We start from the raw sequence: 12,494 nt of genomic DNA, 5'->3' as shown, positions 1-12,494 counted from the left end.
AAGAAATTATATATTTTAAATAATTAGTGATTGTATAAAAATTAAATAATTTACTTAGGGATATGATTTTGGATTTTCAAGTGGTCCTTTTGTTTGGATTTTCAAGTGGCCCTTTTGTTTGAAGATATTATTTGCTCAAATAGAACATTAAAGCGTAGATCAAGGATTACCAATTCAAAATTACATAAGCTTATCCACTTTTATGTTAGAATGAGCAAAATAGTAATTAAAAGGGGGAGGCTACGCATGCCCCCTTTTGAAAACCTTTTCAGCCATTTCGTGTTACATCTTCCATTAAGAGATCATAATTTATGACTTTCCTTATGCTTCCTGCAGATCCCGTCATCTTCTATTAATCAACCATAAGGCACTGAAGTTTTATTACCATAGAAATTACTTGGGGATTTTATTGCTGTGAATAAATTTTTTGGGGATTTTATTGCTGTGAATAAATTTTTTGGGGATTTTATTGCTATGAATAAACTCCCAGTTAAATTTCTTGGGAGTTTAAGTGGATTTTCAAGTGGTCCTTTTGTTTAAATTTTAAAGTGGTCCTTTTGTTTGAAGATAACATTTGCTCAAATAGAACATTAAAGTATATATCAAGGATTACTAATTCAAAAAGTACATAAGCTTATCCACTTTTATGTTAGAATGAACAAAATAGTAATTAAAGGGGGGCGCCCCTTTAGAGATTTAAGAAATTATATATTTTTAGAAGTTACAAAAATTAGTGATTGTATACAAATTAAATAATTTATCTTCGAATATGATTTTGGATTTTCAAGTGGTCCTTTTGTTTGGATTTTCAAGTGTTCCTTTTGGATTTTCAAGTGGCCCTTTAGTTTGGATTTTAAAGTGGTCCTTTTGTTTGAAGATATCATTTGCTCAAATAGAACATTAAAGTATACATCAAGGATTACCAATTCAAAAAATACATAAGCTTATCTACTTTTATGTTAGAATGAACAAAATAGTAATTAAAGGGGGCGGCTACGCATGCCCCCTTTTGAAAACCATTTCAGCCATTTCTTGTTACATCTTCCATTAATAGATCAGAATTTATGACTTTCCTTATGCTTCCTGCAGATCCCGTCATCTTCTATTGATCAACCATGAGGCACTGAAGTTTTATTACCATAGAAATTACTTGAGGATTTTATTGTTGTTAATAAACTCCCAGGTAAATTTCTTGGAGATTTACCTGGGAGCAGTATTTTAAAAGGCAGTCCTGGGACTAGTTCAGGAGGCGGGGCACTGGCAAAACGCCTCGGGGCTTACGTGTGGGGATTAGTTGTGTGAGGCTTGTGCTCTAAACGCCCGATTGTACGCCCTAAATACGCCTAACGCCCAATGCTCGGGGCTCGCCTAGAGTTCTTATACAAATTATGTGTCAAATTCTTCAATTAACATTATTGACCCTTATAATTCATTATTAAATGAATGATGCTTAATAGTTTTCTTCATTTATAGAAATAAGACAATTGAAAGTAACTCAAATAACAAACAGTAGTTCTGCATATTTACTATTTGAGAACACTGTGAGGGTGAATATCACTTAACATTTTTTTTCAAATATACATAGCCGAATTTTACATCTTTACTTGACATTGGTCTTCACGTTTTTGTCCTGTGTCTGAAAATTATCATAGTTTATTATTTTGCTAATTGAAAGTAATTTTATTTATATTCATGAAGGAGTGATGTTTTAATTATAATATGATATAGCTTATTGATTATTTTCTTTTAGGGAAGTAAACTGCATAGTATGATAGTAGTATACTTTAAGAAATTGTCATTCTTTTACGGTTTGAAAATTAAGATGTTAGAGTTGATTTGCATCTCATAATAAGTTTCAAATCATTGCATTAATTATAGTTGTAAAATCATGTTAGAAGTTTTGTTTTCTATGAGTTTCTTTAATCATTTTTTTTAATTTTATAAAACTATTAATATATCTTTTATAATTTGTGTGTTGTTATACTATTTTACTACGTTATAAATTAAAAATTTAAAGATCCATGGGGCTTACGCCTCGCACCGTACTAAGTAAAATGCCCTGCCTCACGCCCCCGCCTTTTACAAAACTGCCTGGGAGTTTTATTACCATAGAAATTACTTGGGGATTTTATGTAACGACCCGTTTAGTCATTACAGTGTTTTGACCCACTTAACCTTGTTGACCCTTGCCTCGAGTCCCGTTAGTACGACTTACGACTTAGTGAAGCCATTGGTTTGGGTGCCAAGGCGTTCGGGGATGTTTTGAGTCTCGAGTAAAGGCTTAGTTTCATAGTGTTGGGGTTGACTTGGTCAATACCGGGTTTAAATGATCTCTTTTGGGAATTCCTAGGTCACGGTTAAGTCCGTAACGTGGTTTACAATCAAAATGCATATATGGTTTGTGTTCGGGAGGTTCCGGATGAATTTCAGGGGCTAAAACAAAGTTTTGAACATTTTAGAATTTTGGGCACCCGCTGTAGCGAAATGTGCACCGGTTGTAGTGAAGGGTAAATCTGATGCAGCGAAAATCTGGGGCAGAAAAGTCGTTTTTAAGTGTTATTTTCAAGTCTTTCCCCTCATAAACCCAAAACACTTCTCTAGAAAGTGAGAGGCTATTTTCCTAGGGCTAGGGTGGGGTTCCTCCTTAAAGGTAAGTGCAAACCCTTACGTGATTCATTATCTTCCCTTCTTCAAATCCCATGGCAAGCTTAAGCTCCATTAATGGTGGGTGCAAGATTAGAACCCAAGAATTGATGAAACCTTCAATAGTTGAAGGGTTGGGGCGATAGCAATGGAAAATCATTCACAAGCACTTTAGGGGTAAGATTCTAACCTAGTATTCATTATTTATTGTCGATTATCGTCATCTCATAGTTATCCTATACACTAATTGTGAAGAAGTAATGGGTTAAGAACCCTAGGGCTAAAAATAAAAAAGATTAATTGGGATATCTTATGATGAATAGAATTTCATGAAATTAAGATTGAAGGTTAACTAGATGATGGGTAACATAATTGTACACTAAGTTTTCTGTTTTATCCTCATGAACACGAATTCACATTATAGGGGTATTTTGGGTATTTTTCTAAAAGTATTTCAATATGGATATTGTTGGACTCGTAGAGTATTATTTTGACTATATTGCATCGAAATTTTCAATAAAATTACAGTTTTAGCCTCGTGGCTTGGGTTTGGCTATTTTGGGTCCATTTTTGAGTTTTGGGTAAAACTATGGCAATATGGGTACCCTTAGATTCATATTTTGACATTGAATTCATATTTGATAGATGTTAATAGTTTTGAGGTTCTCCAAAGAGGAAGGCAAGCCTAAGGTTTGACGATTCGAGACTGTTGCTCGGCATTCCAGGTAGGTTACGGCTTACTTTAGTTAGACTTTGATTAGCGAAACGTATGTATTGTGTAGAATTGACGGGAGAAAGCATGATTAGGTCTTCGGACATGGTGTTTTGGTTGGATATTAGCTAGGTTGGTATGACTTCTGATTTTGTGGTTAGTCGCCATTACGTTATGTCTTATGAAATATGAGGTGTAGTTTTATTCATACTGTGGTGCTTCGGGATGAATTTCTATTAGGTTGATTGTTGTTGATGGTGGCTTGTTTCCCTGTTATTGTGATTAGACTTGTTACCTGAATTGTTGTGTTGTAATACCTGATGTACACAATCTCTCTTATCGTGACACATATCATCGGAGAAAGGAAGGATAATGAGTTTAGACTTGAATTGTGATATAAACTTATGATAGCACATAGATGAAAACTTGATGTATGATTTTACTGTTGATGATGATATATAATGAAATGGAGCACCTTGGTGATACAAGACTTTGTTGTGAGGTGTACTTGTTATGTTGGGAAGTAAAGAGGGACATAGCCTCTAATGTTGGCTGAGATGGTTTGCATGATTCATTTCATGGTTGAGCTGATTTATCTAAGTCTTGATATAACTTGTGGCTTGTGCCTTGTACCCTCATTTTTAGTTTATTTGTATTGTTTTATCATGTTTGCACTCATTTATGCATTCATACATTCATACATGATGGAAAGGAATTAGTGAAGAAGTTAATATAATCTTCTTGTTGAACTTGTGATACTATTTGATACATGGTACTTGATAACTGATCATTGAAAGTGATGTGACAATATGTGTGTGCGTGTGTGTGTGTCTATATATATATATATATATATATATATATATATATATATATATATATATATGAAAAGGCTCATTTGATCGGGGGTGAGGATCAACCCTAGACATGAACATGGACATTTGACTGGGGGTAAGGATGTAGTCTAGTTGTAAGATCGGGTCCGAGGAGTGAGTCCGGAACGAGTGGTACATGGACACCATGGGTCCCCTGCATATCATGACTACCGGGCAATGACACCAGTTAGCATGTATGTATAGTGTGTGGTTGATCATTGCACCACATTGCATTGTATTGCATATCATTATATTTTATTCTACATTATTATATACTCGTTTGGTTCTGATTTTGATATGGATGTTGAATGTCTATTGTGATATAAATATGATCATTGACTGAGTTAAATTGTGGATTAGTGACTCTACCTAGGGTTGGAACTTGGACTTGTGATTATCATATAAGATTATTGAGACGTGACAGACTTGTGGTTTAGAAGCTTCATCTTAGGTTGTGACTCAGTTATGGGATATTCTATGACTTGAATTTGAGTATTAAGTGCCTATCTATTTATCTTGTTGATTTTATGCTTATATACATGAACTAATCTTAGTCGGCCTATGATGCTTACCGGTACATAGTGTTTGTACTGATACTACCTTACTGCACCCTTTTTTAGTGCAGATTGTGTTCCAGAGATTTCATCCAGACGACATCTCTAGCTTGAAGCTTGTTAACTTGATCGGATCTGAGGGTGAGCTTTTATCCATACCATGCCACCTGAAGATCTCTCTTTCCAGATGTCTACTTTCATTCCAGACATTATTTGTTATTATATTTGAGATATACTTTATTCCTTAGGCATTGTTGGTTAGAGTCCTTGTACGATGACTTTCAGATTTTGGGAGAGTGTAATAGTTAAGACTTCCGCATTTATATTAATTATTATTTATGACTTGGTTAGACTATTTATTCATTTACTTGTTCATTGATTGTTTAAGTATAAATGATTAAAGAAGTTAAAATTGGCTAGTGAATAATGGGTTAACGAGTAAGGGTTTGCCTACTAGTGATAATAAGGTAGGTGCCCACACGAACGGTAATTTGGGTCGTGACATTTTATTGCTGTAAATTTAGTTGGAAATTATTCATTAGCGATTTAAGAAATTATATATTTTTAGAAGTTAGAAAAATTAGTGATTTTATACAAATTAAATAATTTACCTTGCGGATACGATTTTGGATTTTCAAGTGGTCCTTTTGGTTGGATTTTCTTACTTCTATATGTTTCTATATCATTATCGTCAGACTTACGTGTTTTTATCCCTTCCGCTTATTTATTTATTTATTTATTTATTCATGATTTTAAGATTGTCGGGATAAGGGTTCGCCTACTGAGGTGTAAAAGGTAGATGCCCGTGCGACTTAGCGAACTAGGTCTTGACAGAAAACCATTTCAGCCATCCCGTGTTACATCTTCCATTAAGAGATCAGAATTTATGACTTTCCTTATGCTTCCTGTAGATCCCGTCATCTTCTATTGATCAACCATAAGGCACTGAAAGTTTCCTTTATGGATATCATCATTCTCTTAGTCAAAGTTAAGCCCTTCCCTTCAACCTATAACATGCAATTTCGGAAACGTCAAATTTCAAAACTCAGTATAGTGCCATTAGCCTGAAGCATGGAATTTATAAACCAGAATCTTTCTAGAGAAAATGCAAAAATATCTAAAGAATAAAACCAATAGCTTATTACATTTTTCTACATATACATGAATATTGTTGGCACATGCTCCATCCCCTGAATATATCTTTCCTTCCTTCGCAATCTGCATGTAGGAAGGAACATGATAACCTTTGCTAACTGGGAAAATACAACATTCGTCCAAAATATTATCAATATAAGGAAATAATAAGGCATAATTGGAATAAGTCTATATCAACTTATGTATGTCAGGCAAATCTTATGATTCTGAACCATCAATTCAAGCAAATTGAAGTATAGTTACTTTATCCTACAAAGCAGACACCCATATATCTTCATGCAAGAAGTAAAGAGGTATCAACTCACAGTTTTTTTTTTTTTTTTTTTCTGTTTTTGTAGTGCTATGTCAGAGGCAAAAAAAAAAAAAAACTTTCCTAGCCCCCTTGCCATCGTCATTCTTCCCAGAAGAACGTCAAGGAATCCCCAAAGCAAGATTCCTTAACATAAAGCATTTGAAAGATTGATAACACCGAAATAGAGATTTTCAAATTCTAGAAAAACAATTCCAATGTCCATACCGCTGTAAAATTTGTAAGATCCTACATTGAGACCAGAGCTGCAAATTTAGTATCAGTTAATTTATTTAAGAACCTTCACTCACACACAAAGTAAAAAAAAAGATTCTTCTTGATTCAGCATATAAGTCAGAGAGTCTAAAAATACCATTAACAGAACACAACTGTTTGTTGTCCTTGATTGCACAGAAGCACTCCAGGTAGGACTGAGAACAAATGAATGATCAGCACAAATAATGAGGAGAAGGGGAAGCATAGTGAAAGACGATACATTTAGCCTCTGTACTGCAACAATTTTCCTATTATAATCCAGGGGTGTCCAGTCAATAAAATCAGCTTTAGATCACAAAGGACAACCAACAGATCACATGCTATATGCCATAAACTTTGAATGCTCCAAAACCACAAAAAGAGAACCATCAGATTGTAAAAAAGGTAAAGAACTCAAGAAATATCAAATAGTGCAAGGCTTTTAATAATTCTATGATTCACGATATTATGCTAATCATAATATTATTGGATCTAATTAGCTATTAGGAAAAGTAATTAAGTAGGCTTAAACAATTTCATATAAAATGGTACATAGCATTCTAATGAGAGCACAATTTATAGCACATTGTTGGCTACATGGTTTGGGAATATCTTAGGAAATATAAGCAGCTTCGCCTCCGCAAGGAGAAAACCACGGGACTTCACCATATGGAATCATAAGTAGAAAAAATACCAAGACTAACTGAATGGAAGCATCTAACTGTAAAAAGTAGAATATTTCAATATCTTTGAAGTAGAAAAATTAAAGAGTCATTCATATCTTGGACATGAATAATAATCAGGCTTTGTGGAGTTAAATTCACTAACATCTCTCAGTCTAACATGAACTACATTTTTCTCCAACTATTCAACTGTACAGACTGTGATCCTATAAAATTGTAAAAGCAAGTTCCCGTCTCAGTTCCTCACATGATATTATCTTAAAAGGAAAAGACAGAGCACTATCAGGGGCGGATGTAGTCAAGGCCCAGGGTGTTCACCCGAACACCCTCGGCAAAAAATTACAGTGTATATTTAGGGTCAATTTTTTGTGTTCATGTAGATATATTGACTTTTGAACACCCTGAACAAATGCAAAAATAGGTTCATTTGTTTTTCCGAACACCCTGATTGAAAATCCTGGATCCGCCACTGAGCACTATAGGCTCTTATTCTACCTTTCATTTCATTTGAGGAAGTTCATAAGCAAGCAAATCAATAAAGCATATGCGAATAGTAATCATCTGCCAAAGTTTTAAGCATAGCCAAATTGCGATCACCAACTTGATTAATAGGAGAAGTCACCTATCCAAAAATAAAATAAACAATTACTCTGCAAGGCCTCCAAACAGTTTGTGTTCCTACATCCATTAGAGCAATTCCCTTTGCCAGTAAATCGCCTCTAACCTGATCATTTCTCTCAAGTTCATTAGTTTTTCTTGTGGGTGGCCTTTTATGTATTGAGCACCATATCTTCCTCTGTCAACTCAGATCTTCTTAATACTCGCTCTTTAAACTGCTATAACACCATAGAGGTTGAATCAACAGCGAACAATCCCAGGACACTCAAAACGGTCATTACTTCCTTGAATTCCTAAGACCCCTTGAACCCCAAGTTAAAATTGCAAATATGTGATCTTGGATAACATTGAAGAGAGCACAGGAAAAGAAACATTTGTAGTGGCTTACATCCTTAAACACTAACCTCTTACTTAATCTCACCATTTAGCCTAACAAATGAAACCACATACATGCAAACAAACCAACTAACAAAAGCAGGGTAAGGAAGTAAAGAAAAAAGAACTCACCAAATCTCACGACAAAAGTTAGACAGCAGTAGAAATCACTCAGAGATTAAGCCCAAAAAAAAAAAAGCATAGAAGGCGGAGCATATAGAATATAGAACCAACCATGAAAAATGCAGAATATGGACGAAAAGAACAATGAAGAAACTTAACTTCCAAAATTGCCATCGCATTCACAATGAAAGGACTCAAACGGACATTTAGAGCACTATCTCTCAGAACTCCAAAACATCCTATCGCATTTTGAGACTTTCCAATTGTCAGGTCCAATTCTGAAATAAGATAAACATGTAGTTGAATTCTTCAAAACCCAATTTCAAACATAGGGTTAAAAACCTCAATGAAAATATGAAGCAAGAAAAAGTTACTTACATAAAACAGTTCAGGGGGGAAAGATGTACAGCGAACTGACCACGAACAAAGATAAGAAAAGAAGAAAGAGAAGCAACAAAAGAAAAAGGAAAATCCTGAAGGAGCAACCAAGAAGTAAGGGAAAAATATAGAGCTGAAGTGGTGAGTGGTGACATGAATAGAACACCTGTGTTTCATTTGAAGCAGAAGGCATTGTTAACTCAATTAGTAGCATTATCGAAAGTCATCCGAAATTCCCAAAATGCCCTTGTTCGTCCTATGCCATTCCAAGCACAAAGTACAACTTTTGTAACCTCTATTTGTCCATGTTCGTCCACCCCAAAGTGTCATTTCCAATATAAAAAATATATATAGTAAAGTAAATTTAAGAGTATCAAAAGATACACATTCCAAAAAAAACTCTTTTTTGATTAAATAAATATTTTCAACTAAAATAATTATCCTTTTTAATTTCATAAAAAGTAAATACATTATAATTCTGATTTATCTATTTTAATATACTTAATTACGGATGTACCTCACATGAGATGTAAGCATATGATTTTCATAATATATTAAAAAAAAATTCATAAGGTGTACTCAAAATTAAATCATATTATAAAAACGTTTAGTGTCATTAACTCAAAAAATTATTGAAAGAAGAATTTGAACAAAAAGTGGATACAGTTGATAAAAAACTATTATCAACAGAAATTGACGATGACCTTTTCTTATAACTTAGAATTTTCTAATGGAAAATTGAAAATATAGAAAAGCAAATTGTCACGATCCAAACTGGAGGGCCATGACGGGCACTTGACTTACTTGTCAAGTACCACTAGACATACATCCATAACGTAATCATAAGCCTAGGTAGGCCATTAGAGCCGCCATGAGATAGCATGCTATCTCACAGAAGTAATAGACTGAAATATGACAAATCTGAAAGGACATAACTGCGTAAATAAGCTGGACATACAGTATGGGCCAACAAGGCCGTACAACATCCGACTGTACATAACTGTCTACAAGCCTCTACTGGAGTACAAGACAATATGTGGTCGGGACAGGGCCCCTCCATACACATGCATATGCATATGTAACCATGCTGACTCACAAGGCAACTCCGGAACTAGTGGAGTGCAACAAAGCATGCATGAGAGCCCAATGAAACATTACTACTCTATAAAGCATGTATGAGAACCCAATGAAACATTACTACTCTATCGGAGTGGCGTAAGGTCGATAAACCTCCGATTTCTATTATGGAATCATCATCATCGCTATATCTCACCTTGAAAGAACAATTATTATAAGATGAGACCAACAATAATGAGTAAAATCAATAATATCATAGGAATAAGCTCAATAATATTACGAGAACATCAAGAACTATAAGCTTTGATATCTTTAGAAATAGGATCATCATCATCATCATGAAGAGCATTTATCAATAATATCATAGGAACTTTAAGAATTATGAGCTTCTAGCATTTCTAGGAGTAGGACATTATGGGTACCATGTGTGGACTCACAATAGAAAAATCATGCCTTTAGAAAGAAAGGGTTAGCCTTACATACCTTGTCTCCTTAGTATACGGATCTCACGAATCCTTGTACGCTCTATGAATGATTATCTACAGTAAACGAAGCATCCGTATCAACGATGGGTTCATAACTTATAAGAGAACTCATTTAGACATTTTGTCGAACATTTTATGTGCATAAGATTCATGTAGCTTGTTTTCCTCAATCCTATACATATTTCGGTAGCATCAATCCTTCACTAGTTCCCTTTTCATCTTCACAACTCACTTAACAATCTAACAACTTCATATTACAACTTTATTTGCACAAACCAACCCAACAACATCACAACCATACCAAGTCTAGAACAATTCATACTCAACCTTTGAAAGTCGCATGTTGTGTCGCAGACCTTGCAACATCACCAAAAATTCTCTGTCGCATTTTGCTGCACAACTGTGTCTCTCAAAGCGCCCTTTGCGGCCCACATGTTGTGCTCTGAGAGCCATATATTGCGCTATAATGTGACACTTTGTCGAACTTTCGCTGAAACTTAACTCCGATGATCCGATAAGTCTTAAACCTTCCCGAAGCTTACTAAACATGGTTTTACTCTCTTATATACCCAATATGGACATATCTATCCTCATGACCTTGAAAAATTTGTCCTGCTTCCCAAGACTAGGACAACTAGTACTCGGCGAAACTCAACATACAAAAATGTGAGATGTAACATCATTTCCCCCTTAGAAACATTCGTCCTCGAATGTTAGACCCTTAGGAATTCTACAAAAATTTCGCCAGAGTTTCCCCTGTAAATATGCCACTACCGTCCTGTCACAACAACCCAAAATATACAACGCCTCATAGGGCCACAACAACAACAACAATAATAATAGCCACACATGACCAAAACATCATAAAAAGAAAGCATTACGCAACTAAAAACAATGTTGACTCTGTCTGAACCTCCTCTGGGGGTGGAAACAAATGTGGATACCTGGACTTCATATCTTCCTCAGCTTCCCAAGTCATTTCTTCTCTACTATTTTTTCTCCACAGAACTTTAACCAAAACTACATCTTTAGTTCTTAGTCTTCGAACTTGTCTATCTAGGATTGCAATGGGAATTTCTTCATAAGATAATTGCTCAGTGACTTGGAAATCATTTACAGGTACAATTCTGGAAGGATCTCCAATGCAATTGCAAAGCATTGGCACATGAAAAACTGGGTGGACTGACTCCAAGTCCGAAGGTAGATCTAACTCATAAGTCACCTGGCCTACCTTACGCATAATCTTGTAAGGCCCAATATACCGAGGACTAAGCTTGCCCTTCTTACCAAATCTCATCACACCCTTTACAGGCGACACCTTCAAGAATACCCAGTCATTAACTTGAAATTCCAAGTTTCGTCGGCGATTTTCCGTATAAGACTTCTATCGACTCTGGGCTGTCAACAATCAGTCCTGGATGAGCTTGATTTCTCTACCGCTTGCTGGATCAAGTCTGCACTAGTAACTTTGCCTCCCATACTTTGAACTATCCAATTGGCGATCTACACTTTCGCCCATATAGAGCCTCATACGGGGTCATCTGGATTCTAGAGTGATAACTATTACTATATGCAAACTCAATGAGCGGCAAATGATCATCCCAACTGCCTCTGAAGTCTAACACACATACCCGTAGCATATCTTCGAGAGTCTGAATGGTGCACTCAGCTTGTCCATTAGTCTGTGGATGAAATGTTGTGCTAAGTCTCACCTGAGTCCCCAAACCTTCTTGAAAGGACTTCCAGAAATTAGCTGTAAATTGTGCTCCTCTATGGGAAATAATGGATATTGGAACGCCATGGAGTCGTACTATCTCTTTGACATATAGCATTGCATAATCTTCAGCCGAGTACGTAGTTCTGACCGGTAGAAAATGAGCTGACTTCATAAGTCTATCCACAATTACCCATGTCGAATCATACTTACGCTGAGAACGAGGCAAGCCTACAATGAAATCCATATTAATCACGTCGCATTTCCAAGTTGGAATTTTCATAGCTTGCAACAATCCCCCAGGCTTCTGATGCTCAATCTTTACCTGCTGATAGTTAAGACATTGAGCTACGAACTCTGCTATATCTTTCTTTATTCCATCCCACCAATAAATGGATTTAAGATCACGATATATCTTTGTCGCTCCTGTATGAACAGAATAACGGGAATGATGGGCTTCTCCCAAAATCTGTCGACGTAACCCTACAACATCAGGAACACATAATCTGCCTCGATACCTGAGAACTCCATTTGCAGAAATCTCAAATGGTGACTTTTTCT

The 12,494-nt window shown here is 35.6% G+C and overlaps 1 long non-coding RNA gene across 3 annotated transcripts; it reads right to left on the bottom strand.

Moving 5' to 3' along the window:
* Positions 1-883: 883 nt before the first annotated feature.
* On the bottom strand, positions 884-8,840 carry LOC132029737 (uncharacterized). Of its 3 annotated transcripts, XR_009407904.1 has the most exons (7): positions 8,658-8,840; positions 7,659-8,557; positions 6,537-6,656; positions 6,242-6,372; positions 5,927-5,999; positions 5,603-5,788; positions 884-993 (listed from the first exon to the last, which is right to left on the bottom strand). It is a non-coding gene; the product is annotated as an uncharacterized LOC132029737 (long non-coding RNA). The 3 variants fall into 3 exon arrangements; XR_009407903.1 differs by having other exon boundaries at positions 5,927-6,372; XR_009407905.1 differs by lacking the exons at positions 6,242-6,372; positions 6,537-6,656 and having other exon boundaries at positions 8,658-8,838.
* Positions 8,841-12,494: the final 3,654 nt, after the last annotated feature.

Source organism: Lycium ferocissimum, chromosome 9 (genome assembly GCF_029784015.1).
Source record: "Lycium ferocissimum isolate CSIRO_LF1 chromosome 9, AGI_CSIRO_Lferr_CH_V1, whole genome shotgun sequence".
NCBI lineage: Eukaryota > Viridiplantae > Streptophyta > Magnoliopsida > Solanales > Solanaceae > Lycium > Lycium ferocissimum.
This window is presented reverse-complemented; position numbering and strand designations above follow the sequence as displayed.